Consider the following 13,696-nt stretch of genomic DNA (forward strand, 5'->3'; position numbering starts at 1 on the left):
TTTGAGTATTTTTAAGTGCCTGGTGCTGTATTGATTATTTCCGTAATAATATCTTCTAACATTACTTCAGTTAGAATAGGTAGGTTCCTAGGGAGGCGAGGGGTGTGTGCGACTCCTTAATTTTTTCAGACACATGTATCAATACGGAGAGAGATAGGGAGTAGATTGATTTTATTTTGCATATGAGATTTATTAAATATTAGTACTAGAAACATAATTGTTAGTTTAACATTGAGTCAGAAATATGGGGTCCTGGGGTCTCTCCCCAGAAAAATTTTTTAACTGTAGTCCTAAAAACGCAATTTTAGATGATCTCTGGTGATATTATAGAGAGCGGAGGTTCGAGGGTCCTCTTCCGGCAATTTTTAGGAAGTGAAACTTCGAACTTGCATTTATATATTATCTTCAATTATGTTAGGAAGATGAGGTCCGGGAAAATTTCAAAATATTAGCTCTGAAAACGCCGTTTTAAAAGATTTTGGGTGATGCTAGGGAAAGGAGAGATTCGAGCAACATCCAACCAAAACTGTTTTTGAAATTGAAATCTTAAAAAGGTAATTGTAAGTTTTTTTTTTTTTTTTTTTTTTTTTGATAAAAACTAGGACATTGACATTTATTCAAGTTAAATACCAAAAGCAAAACTTTTACCGACTTCCGTTGATTTTAGGAGGAGGAGTTATGGCGAGGCTCTACTTGGAATTTTTTCGAAATTGAAGCATTAAAAACGAGATTTTTGACTTGCTTTACTGATGATGACGAAGAGGGAAGGAGGGGGGACTTTCTTTGAAATTTTTCAAATTTTTCGATGCTGTATATTCGAAAACGGAGTAATAAACGCTCTTTCATAGTGTTACTAAGAAGAGAGGATCGATGACTTTCACCAGGTAAACAATCGAAACTTCGGAAAGAGAAATTACTGGGGTAATATTTAATGCGGAAAGATGAGGTTAGTGGACAATGGAAGATATAAAGGTCTGGTGTACCCAGGGGTGATTGTGGTCCGGTATTTTACCGAATTTCCGGTATTTTCGGACGTATTTCCGGTATTTTCATGTCTGAAAATACCGGATGTTCTTTTTTCGTTATGCTTTTATCTCCCTACCTCCACAGTTTATTTTAAATTATACAATACTCATCAAATATACCTGCAAGAGCCTTAAGATGGTCAACTATCCCTTAAGATGGACAAATGTCAAGATAATTTGTATAACACCAGCTCAAAAGTAACTTTGTAATACATTAAAAATTTAATTAAATGTGCACACAATATACAATATTTTGACTCAGAACTATTTAAAACTATGGCAAAGGTGCACTTAAGTAATAGGGGCCAAAGATTACCCCCCCCCCCCCCCGCCGTTCTCGCTTTGAAACTTTCAGGTATTTTTTGATGAACTCACAATCACCCCTGACGGTGTACCTGTGAGTCAATGAAACTATGACATGGACTTTTACGTGATATAGAATCTGAAAGTGAGAAACGAAGCAGATCAATAGGGGAAGGACTATGGCCAGTTACAAAAATTGCTTGGTGTGTGGTGTTTAGATTTAAATTTGAGGTTTTAATTTAATTTTTGGGAATAGGTCGAAAAATCTTCTGTCATGATGTAATGGGAAAAGTGGGGATTTGGGGGTTTTCCTCCCCTTTTTTTTTGAGATTGAAGCCCAAAAAAGGTAGTTTTAGACGATCTTCGATGATATTATGGGAAGGAGCTGCTTAAGGGGTGTCCGAAATTTTTTCGACACTGATTTCTGACGCTCTTTAATGATGGGGTGGGGACGTTTCTAGGTCGATTGTGGCGGAAATACTCTCCTTGAAAGTTTTCGAAGCTGAAATTCCAAATACGCTTTTGTAGGCCATCTTTAATGACGTTGAACTGAGGAATGGGGTTCGGGAGTTTTTCCCAGGAATTCCTTAAAAAGCTAAGTTTCAAAAACGCACTTTAGGCAAGCTTTGGTGATTAAAAAGGAAGATAAAAGCTCTTTTGGATCCCTCTCTTCCCTCCTTTTGGCTACATCCCAATCTTCTTTTATTTTTTTTATTGATAAAATATGAAAAACCATCCAACCGTGTTCTCCTTAAAAACCATTTACATTTTCCATAATAAAATTTTCAATTTACAGCCCAGTATTTTTATTTGCTTGAAATGCAAGACATCTGCGGCCCCAGGTAAAAAAACTTTTCTTGAACTGATCTGGTGCTTTAGTGACCTTAAATAACCTTAATGATCTTTGGTCTTTTTTTTTTCACTCTATTTTATTTTAAATATCATTCCATCTTCACCTCTTGATAAAGTTTTGTTTCAAATTTTGGTTCATACATGATTTTTACATTCAAACACTTAGAACTACTGGTGTGACTAGTAATTTCAATATTTTCAATCTCTCTCGCTATACTTTAATTTTTCTCCTAGTTAAACCATATTTCTGCGGCCTGTGTACTTTTCCATATACATAACTCTGATTTTTAGGATATTTTTCATTTAAAAAAAATAGGAAAGGTACATGGTAGAAAAGGTCGGTGTGTCGGCGGCCCTTGAGAATCATATTTTTTTATATAATCATTTTTAAACTGAAGGGTCTTAAACCGTGTGTTTGAACCCTTCGAGGGATATCGAGTGAGAGAAACTGAATATTTTATTTTTCGCAAAAAAAAAAAAAAAAAAAAAAAATGTTAGAAACGCACATTTAGGAGATCTTTACTTATATAATCTTTATTATACAGAATTTTGGACGCTCCAAATTGTGTTTTAAGATTGCATTTTCTGTTAAAGCCTTACTGAAAAAATACTTTTTGTCACTTTAATCGCAATTGTTGTATGAACTACAATTCATAACAATTGTGAATTGCCATTCCTAAGTAAGACAAATGTGAATTGCAATTCATAGATGAAATTGAAAAATTTACAAAAGTATTTTAACTTTTAAATACTGCCCTTGTTTTTCTGTTTTTTATTGCATTACTAAAATGAAATTGGCGGCCCCATTTCTGAAAAACTGGGCTGGTATAGCACCCCCACGGCCCCCTTAGCGACGGCCTTGCACCCTCCATCCGTGGGACCATGCGTAAAGAGGGATTTGAAGCTAAAGAATTTACGTAGCGGTATTTACATTTTACTATTTGTAGACAGGGCAACTGATCTGCCCGAACATGACCGGCCCACCGGGCAAATGCCCGGTTGCCCGCCGGGTGTATCCGCCACTGGCTATATGCGGTCTGCGGCCGCCCCTTGCTTTGGCCGCCCACGTGCGGTGCACGTTCTGCACACCTGCTAGGATCGGCCCTGTCTCCCGAGGAATTTTCGAAAACGAAATTTAATAAATTAGATGCGTAAAAGCAGTTTTTAGTCGGGGGCTACGGGGGAAGAAACTGCAAATTGTGATAAAATTATGAAACTCGACATGCTTGTAGGCATTGTATAAACAAAAATTTTAGGAAGGGGAGGCATTCCAAAATCCCCCCAAAACCTCCCTGGCGGCCATTTTTGGTCCAAAAGCAAAAACGACGATTCCTTTTAAATTTTCGTTATTATAATTTTTTAAATCATTGGTTGTGTCATTCCATGGATGTTTATTACATTTTTACTACTTAAAACTCCAAAAAATGACTAATTTCAGAAAAAACTTCACAAAAAGTGGTTTTTAAAAAAAATCGATATTTTTAAATTATGAGTTCCCTGAAGTGAATTCCCCCCCCCCCCCCATAACAGAATTACAGGTTTCTGAATTTGGAGATACATTATATTAGTGTTATATCAAAGTAGGGTTCCAGTTATCCGAACTCTAATTGCCCGAACGGTCCAATTATCCGGTCATAACGCCCATCGTTTTAAATGACTGAGCACGCATAACTAAAACTATTTGCGAAGGGTATAACAGAATAAGGACTTGAAGAAAAAAGGGAGAAATTAATTTTAAGACAACATAATTCTAATAGAAAGAAATTTAAAGTTGAATTTCAAATTTCTTTTCATTATTATTATTACTATTGTTGCTGTTGTTAATTCTCCATCACCCAATTGATCATCAGTAAGCTTTTTCTCATTTTATAATAAAAAACCCATATATATATATATATATATATATATATATATATATATATATATATATATATATATATATATATATATATATATATATATATATATATATATATATATATATTTCAAGTTTTGGAGCACCGTATTAAAGCTGGTGCTTTTAATATTAAAGTTTATTAAATCATAGATTTCAACCAACTTTAGTATCTTTACTGAAATTTTGAAGGAGTTGATTTTGTGTGTGTGTGTTACGTTTGTTGTAAAAAAAGACAATGAACGTGTTTTCTGTAATTGGATCGGACCATGCTTAGCAAAAACATTGCAATAGTGAAAGGAGATGGTGGGGATATTGGTCTTTCACAGATTCAACTGCGTTAAGAAGATGGGTGTTGGCTGATGGTCTTCAAATTATCGATTTAATTACAGTTTGAAAAAGTTACCTCTGCTGATTCAAAGAAACGCTGATGCGCAATGAAGAAATGTTAAGTTTCCAAAGCATGTTTTCAAGAAAGGTCTTGAAGAGAAAGAGCTAAACATGAGAATCCATTTTTAGAGTCATCGAATGAATTATTCTCATTGGAGACGAATGTAGCAGTAGACGAAGAATATGTGGCAAGTTGAGGAAAAAAACAGTGCAACAAATTTATAGAGAAAAAAGTTGTGACTCCAAAGTCACTTTATGTTCACGGGTAGAAAAACAATAACTTTTTAGTATTTCATTTTTCTAGAAAAATCAGTAAGTCTGCTCTTTTACTGAAAAGATTAAAATCCGATACAGATTCGTTTTCAAAGCTTTTCATTATTTGCAATACCGTAAATTTCAACCTAGTTGAATTTCTCCTCTATGAAAATCAACCTCACCCTCCATCGATTTCAATGAATGGAGCTCTTTGAACGGGAAATAAGTCTGGTCAATAACATTCCTTCTTAGAGAGTTAAATTATAGTATTCCTATGATGTAAACAACTCGAGAGAAGAAGAAAACGAGTTAAGATGGGATGATGAAGATGCAAATGATGAATGCTAATTTTAAAATACGTGCAATGGAGATACATTGTGACGCCATTGTCAATGATGGTTCTTTCATCGTTCACATAAAACGACCTAGGACAGAAAATTTTTCGGTGGAGTATCTGCATTCTTTTCAGGATACAACAAGTAAGACATAAGAGGAAAAAGGGAAAGATATCATTTTAGAGAAAATGGTTTGCTTTCTAAGAACTGGTTCAGTTTCTACGAAACGCAGATAAGACAGAATTGTTTTCCATGATTGCACTAGCTATATGATCTTATGTTTGCTCTTAATGATGTGACGGTGATTTTCATCGAATAAGACATCTCTAGTGCTATAAAATCACGAGGAAGCTAATTTCTGGATCTTCGTTCATGTTTTACATGCTGCAATAAGAGGACACATGAGCATATTCGTTGGAACTGTTGACAAAGATGCTTCCATCAGCTGTACAAAAAGGGGATAAAGAAGACATTGGAGCTGGAAAACACTTTCGACTGATACTAGTCCAAGACTTAACGTAGAAATTCGGTCAGCAAAAATCAGTTGTTCTAAGAGAATTCCACCCATTCTCAGCGGAACTCTCATGGTTACCTCTTTTCTTGCAGATCGGAAAAAGTGATGATGTGGAAATGATGAAAAGACTATCCTGATGTTATTGGTGTATTTTCATACATATATATCCTAACCAAAAAAAAAAAAAAAAATGCTCACCTAATTAAAAATTTCAAATACCTTAGCGATTCATTAATCTTTGCTACTACGTCTGCATGCAACTTGCCGTCCGTAAATGAAGCTGGAAACCGTTTTTCTACCAGCGAACAATGATCAATGAATAACTTACCACCCACAGCTGAAGCCCTAAAAGTTATTTAGTGCTTATCAAGGTGGACATCAGTGGGGCAGTGTGTCCAAACATTTAGCCTTAACTTCAATTTATGATTGGGGTTTTACAGTAACTGATGAAAAGCACGTTCTTATGTGTTTGAGTTTGCCCGAAGTTTCAAGTTCTTGCTGAAAGCGAATTTACGTTATGCAAGTGGAAAAAAAAAAAAAAAAAAAAAAAAAAACTGCTCGCAAATAACTTGTGGGTGCTTCAAAAACGGACTTATCTAAACACCTATGTGTAAATACTGCAATAGAAAATGTTATGTACTTGTGTAAATTACTTGTTATTTCAAACGTTTTAAATTGCCTTCTATATAATCCTTGTATGCATCACTTAATCAGATTTGTATTGCAATTTAGTTGTAGTTTTTGTAACAGTGAATTATATTTCAATAAAAAACAATTTTATTAATAGTAAAAATATTGCTAGCTTTATTAACATAGCACTAAACTTCTTACTGTAGTAATTAAATGTTTCTTCCTCTTACATAGAACAAACGCCTCAAATCGTCTAATGAGAAATAACTTGAAACTTGTTTTAAAGCCTTTAATAATAATAAAGATTGGAGTTCTGTAAAAACAACTTCCGTGCCCCCTCCCCCTTATTTCGAGTGCACATATGACTGATAAAACTGCAGAATGTGAGTGAAACTTCCAAAAAATTGCGTACTTCATTTCCAAGTGTCTGAAGTTTTTTTTTCCCCCACCGATAATAAAAATTGATTTCGTTTTAACTAATCAAAGTGCTGTATTTATTCTTAAACAACAATTCAAATGTTTATTTCAAATTTTGAAAAATTACTAGCTTTGTTTATGGTTTTTAATTTCTAGTTTTATTCTTAGTTTTGTAATCAATTTTTAGTAAACTTTAAAACATAGGTTCGGATTTTATGATGTTTCGGATTATTGGGTTCTACTGTAAATGAATTGATTTTCCTTAACCCAGTGCTTTAAAATGCATAAAAAAAACATTTCTCAAACGACCTCTCAAGAAATGTTAAAGACTTTGATTAGTTAAAGTTTTGTTTAAAAAAATCAAGTTTTTAAAATTAATTTTTAAATTAGGAGGTTTAGAGATATTTTGATCACTTTTTACGCTTTAGTAAGCATAAAAAAATTCCCAAAAAATGATACAGTGGGCATTTTTCAAAAAATAAAAAAGAAAAGTAGTTTTGGATCTTTGACGAAAAATGGCCTCCAGGGGGGTTTTGGGGGAGATTTTGAATTGCCTCCCCTTCCAAAAATGTTTGTTACTACATTGTCTACATGCATGCCAAGTTTCATGATTTTATCACAAAATGCAGTTTCCGGCTATATTTTCTACCATAGCCCCTCTACTATTTAGGCTGTCTTTGTAAAAGTATTGCAATATTTAAAATCTCCGAAAATTCGGTTTTATCCAGCGCAAGTTCTGACTTCATTGGAAGGAAGGGGGGGGGGGGGGGATATAGCCCCGTTAGCCTGAAAACGAAATAAAATATATAACTGTGTGAATTTGAAACTGATAGCATCAGGACGAAGAAATTTCCTCCAAGTCTTCCCATGCGATAGCGAATCCCATTGTGATCTTTTGTACGTTTTGACCGAATGGGAGAAGGAGCTACAGTTCCTTTAGCCCCCCCCCCCCCCAACTCACCATTAATACGCCACAGTGTATATATTTATTTAAATATAATGCAGATTTAAATTCGGAAAATTATTGAAGTATTTGAAATTCCGGTTTTGTTTCGAGTTATTTCTAGCCTAATGGAGGGAGGGGGTGGGGGTATAGCTCCCTTAATCTGGGGATGAAGTTAAATATGTGTGGCTGGTTTAGTTTGAAAGTTATAACTTTCAGATTTAAAAAAAAAAATTGCAAAACGAAACTATTTCCTCCAAGCCTTTCCATTCCATTGCAGATCACATTTTAATCTGTTTTAAGTTTTGACCAAAATGGGAGAATGGGAGGGGCTACAGTCTCCTAGCCCCCCCCCCTTTCTATAAATATGCAACTATATATAGCAGTTACATTTAAATGTAATGCATATTTAAATTCGCAAATGTATTGCAGTATTAAAAGTCTCTGAAATTTCGATTTTATCTAGTGTAAGTTCGAACCTCAAGGGGGGCTATACCCCACTTAGCCACCCCCCCCATGGATCCGCCACTGGAGGTGAGAGTATATATAATGTATTATAGGGTGTCCCCCCCCCCCAAAAAAAAGAAGTCGGTTTACCAAGTCGCACATCCCCCTCTTTTCCCTTTTAAGTCAAAACAATTTGCAAAAAAACTCTCATATAATTTAAACAACGGTAACCCGTGCCTACTTGTGCCTTGAAAGTGTAAACCAGCCCTGTGTACTAGGCCATATTAAAAAAAATAATAATAATTAAAAAAAAGACATTTTTTTTTTGGAAGTTCAGAACTTGATGTTAGTAAAACGTTGCCCCTATAACCCCACAAAAATATTTATCCAAATTAAAAAATATTTAGGCGTCTAGCAAGAGGCCTAAAATCTATAAATTTCTTCAAAAAAAAAAAAATGATTTTTTCGATTTACCTGTTAAAAAATTAGAAACACCTACATTTAAATAAAGTATCAAGTTCAAAAATTATTAGCGAACACATTTGCAAATGAATTATAAAAAAATAATATATTTAAAATGAAAAATTTAATTAGAAATTTAAAAAATCCATATTTTGATACCATGTGGGAGACTTAAATATAAAGCAAGAGAACAAAAATTACTGTTAAACACTTATTATCAACACTACTGTTTATGTTTTTCTGCTTGGTAACTTCTTAAAATTTACCTCAATTTTTTTAAAAAATATATAGAGAAAGAATCAATTTATTGAAGAAAATTACAAACTTTAGGCCTCCTGCTGGACACCTAAATATTTTTGTGGTACATGTGGGGTCATAGAGGCGACGTTTTGTCAGCTTGAAGTTTCAAACTTACAAAAGGATTTTTTTGAGCAATCACGATTGCTTATTGCTTTCATTTGACTGTTTTTGACGTCCTATCATTTTATTTTCCCATTGCCACCCTCCGCACCATCACCGTCGACCGGCTCCTCACGATGCTGCTCCTATAGCGGAAGCCGTCTCCAGGTTGCATCCATGTCCTACACACACGCGCATACATACACAACTACACACGCACACACACACACATACACACACATACACAAACACATACACATAAAAACATACACACAACTCCCCACTTATTCATGCCTGCACACAGACACAAACACCATATGCCTACACACACATACACCATACACCCCCCTCCACACACACATTCATACACACAACTACCCACACACTTATGCCAGCACAAAGACACATGCCTACACACACATACACCCTATTCACAAACACATATACCCCCCACACACATTCACATACCCCCTACACACAAACACACACGCCTACATAAACACACTCGTGATTGCGAAAAACATAATTTGAATTCAAGATGTCAAAATTCAATTTTTTTTTTAAAATTCGGTCTAGTACTCAGTGTTGTCTCACATTTTCAGGCGCAAGTTGGCACAGGTTGACATTCTTCAAAATATATGAAACTTTTTTGCAGTTTAGAATTCTTCAGTAATCAATACATAAGTCATTTCAATTCAGTTTTTTACCCCCATACATGTAGAAATCCAAGTTTGTTTAGACAACAAAAAAATGTATTTGGCAATTTTATCACAAACATACCTTAAACACAATACTAGTTCTTATTTCTTTGAATGAGCAAAACTTAAACTTAAATAAAACGTTTTGAAAAAATACAGAATTTTTTAAAATCATAAATTCACATAGTAGTATTTGGGCTTAGAACTGGATGGGAAAAAATCAAAATCATTAGCTTTCATTTTCAGAGAGTAAAGCTACATTTCAAGGAAGGAAAGTCATACTAATTTTTCTTTGAAACAATATTCATCAATGTTTGAAAGTCAATAATTACTATTATTATTTCAAGTTTCAAAGGCAATCTAAAATATAAAATATAATTGTTATGATCAGACACACCTTACCCAATATTATTGGTTGAACGACGATTTGACTTATTTCTGGTGTTTAACCAAGAAAGCTCTCAGTTTCAAAACAAAAAGAAAAACTTTTTTTTCTAATAATTAAACTTACCTTTATGTGTATTTTTATCAAGCAGAAAAGGAAGATGTCTAGATTTTATATGTTTTTTACGTTTAACCCATTATATGTTCCAAGAAAAACAGAGCTACTAAGAAACCCTATATTTATTCATAAAAAACCAATTTTACCATTTTTTCCAGAAAAAAAAAACGTTTTTTTTCCACCACTTCAAAATTTCCAGAAATTTTACATATCTAATCATAGCAGAAGCAGATCGTTGTAATTTAGTAATATGTAACAATTGTCCATAGGCGTCGGAAGCGGGGGAGCTTGAGCTCCCTCTATAATATTTCAGACCGGCTCAGCTCCCCCGGAAAAATTCTAACCATATAGCTTTTTGCAGTACATTGTCTACCTCAAACCTGATTTCAAAAATGAGATCTACCTTTTTTAGGAATTTCCACATAATAACCAGCAAAGAAAGGGGAGAGATGGAATGTTCAGTACGGTCAGTACATTTGTGTTTCCCTCTTTTCAAACATCTCGATTCCCGGAAGAAAAAGAAAAGTATTAAAGACAAGTTATCTACATAGGGGTGTTTTCCGCCCTCTCCACTTTGAGCTCGTCTTTCGCAAGTGTATAACACATTACACTAGCTCAGTTTAATGTTCTTAGTTTTGCATGCCATTTGTATCTCACCACACTTTCACTAAAAAGAGATAATCGTGAGCCAGTTTTGTATTTAAATATGAAGGTGCTCCAAACACGTATCAAAAAGAAGGTTTCTAAGGTAAACAACATCTGACCTTCCGGACGCTATCTAAAGAATCTCCGGCGAATCCTTTTAAATTCGTTGATTAAAACACACTTGCAAAATATGAAACGAAAGTTAAATTAAAATACTGAGTGGTCATATAATATTTTTGTTTATTGCAATTATCAAAAAAAAGAAAAGAAAAGAAAGAAAGAAAAAAGCCAAATTTACCAACAAATTTATTTAGCATTTTTATCCATTGTTTCTTTCTTTTTTTTTATCTTTTTCATTTCTTCATAAAAAGTTCAGCCCCGACCAAAGAAAATTCTTTAGCGAGTTATCAAAAGTTTAGCAATGTAGTTATAGAACAAAAAATAGTTCTAAACTAATTTTCGAGGGATTATGATCGTATGTTTCGGGTGTTAAATTCCACGTTTCGATCAAAAGATACGATCAGATTGCGAAAATATAATTATTCGATAGTTTATCGAAACCAAAAGTAATCTTCTGTCAGGGGACATAGACTAAAAGTCTAATATACATATTCTTCGAATAAATTTTTAAAATTCTATAAAAGTTATATTTATTATTTTTGATTGAAAATATTGTCAGAAGAAACAACCTAAATCAGTAACATACCCAGAAATTACTTTTGCGGATACACATCATTGCTGTTATAAAAAAACACACACGCAATTTCCAGAACTATCCCACGGTAGAAACTAAAAAACTTTTTATCCATTATTTTGTTATATTTAAACTGTGAGGGATTGATTTTTTCATGAAGTTAAAAGTTTGCAAAGATAAATATAATTTAAAGAATTCTAAGGTACTACGACACAGAAACAAAAATTCTCACTAATCAAAATCGGTGAAATCTCCATTAGAATATTTATAAAAAAAACTTTAATAATTGTAAACACTGTTACGATGTTAAAAACTGCGAGTTTATTGAAAACAAAATTTTTTTTGAACATTTAGACTTTATGAAGTTACATTTATTCTTTTTTTTTTCGTTTTCTCAAAATTAAGGGGGAGTTTTTTTGTCACAGATATGTTTTCATGCTAAAAAAATGCATGTGGAAGAGAGCACTCGAGCACCCCTCAAAATGTTTGAGGTTCTGGGAAACTTTTTCATATCCATTTTCACGATTAAAAATGTTCCTTTTCACTTATTATTGTTAGAAAAAAGCACCAACAATATTTCATAGTTTCTCTGAAGTACTTTTACTAACATTTATCTGAACTATACAACGAACGTTTTATTTAAACATATTTCAGGCGCACTGTTTCTCTTCTCCTCTGTTTCTAGTTCTCATAAAAGAAAGTCTTCTAAATGCTACGCTGCAGAAGCCTTCCCCTACCTCCTAAATTATTAAAAAGCGTTGCAATGTTCGTTTTTAGAGAGCGATTTCCTGAAAATTCCCGGAAGAGAACCCATGACTGAACACACCTTGCTCTCCAAAATATGATAGATTATATAATATTCCGTTCAATTTCAAAACATTGCTATGCCTCTAACATTAACAAATATGATCAATCTCGAATAATTTTCGGAGAGCGACACCCGAAACTCCTCTCTGATATCAAAAAAGAAGGATGAAAATTCAGTTTTTAAAACTACAATTTCTAAAACTTTAAGGGGAAGGAATCTTTTCCAATAACCTCATTGAGAAACGCTCTCTAAGACTTCAATTTCTAAAAAATTACAGAGAGCCCTAGAACCTATCCCTTTCCCTGACATCATTGAAGACTGTCTTCAATTGCGTTTTTGGAACTTCAATTTTGAAATATTGGGAAAGAGATGTAAATCGATCGAGGACAATCCTTCAGTCATATCATTTTCCCTAACGTCATAAATATGGTCAGAATTCGCGCTTTAAAGACATAAATTCCAAAAAATTTCCACGGAGGGCATTCGAACATTTTCTCTCCTTAACATTACCAAAGACCGTCTAAACTACGTTTTTAGAACTAAGATTTCGAAAATTTTCCGGGGCTGAAGCCCCAGGACCCCCCTATTGATATGTGCTCATCTTCGAGAAATGACCGACCCCCTTCCAAAAAAACCAGAAGTTTTATCACCTCATTCTTTCCATATACTATTGAGGCGGTGAGAAGCAAGAGGATGTAAGTAGCAAAATTAAAAATTTGGAACCAGTACAAATAGTAGAGGAACCTTTCCTCTGTCTTGGGGTGAGAGATAATACTAGTAGCGCTGGTTGGTGCTGCTGTACAGCATGATTTAGAAAAAATATCAATGAAGGCGTACCTGAGACGTCATCTTTAAACGCGTTTTACTCAAAACTTGAAGATGTCTACTTACATCCCTTTGCTTCTCACTGCCTAAATTTATATATTAGATATGATTGAATTACTGGGAGCGAAAGAGAGAGGAAGACGAAAGGATAGACAATAATTTCAAATAAGAAAATTTTTTCAAGTGCTCCCCCCCCCCCCCTCCCCGCCAAAAAAAAAAAAAAATCTGGTGGCGCTACTGCTTCTGTCCCTTGCATCCCTATCATAAGCCCCAGCTCCCCCTACGTTTATATACTTCCTACGCCTCTGCAATTGTCCGTTTTTCACGAGAAGGCACCTTGCCACGCCTCCTCGAAGGCAGAGTTCTATTTTACGCGGAGGTGATCGGTAAGCAATCCACGCGCTTCTAAAGGAGACAACCAGACAGCCTTAACTTGGGCGTGCATTTTAAAATTTTTGGGCATGCAAAAAAGTCTTTTAAGTGTCCTCTACATCACTTGCTTCACTTGTCTGTTGTCATTTTATTTATTCTTATATTTTAAAAACTGCAATTTTTACAACAAAATGCTATGATCCGAATATACTTTCTGCCGAAAACAGTGAAATAGAATCATCGGATACCACGTGACGGGGGAGGAGTTAAGTGCTTTCTTGTGGAA

The sequence above is a fragment of the Uloborus diversus genome, chromosome 3 (genome assembly GCF_026930045.1).
Source record: "Uloborus diversus isolate 005 chromosome 3, Udiv.v.3.1, whole genome shotgun sequence".
NCBI classification, from domain to species: domain Eukaryota; kingdom Metazoa; phylum Arthropoda; class Arachnida; order Araneae; family Uloboridae; genus Uloborus; species Uloborus diversus.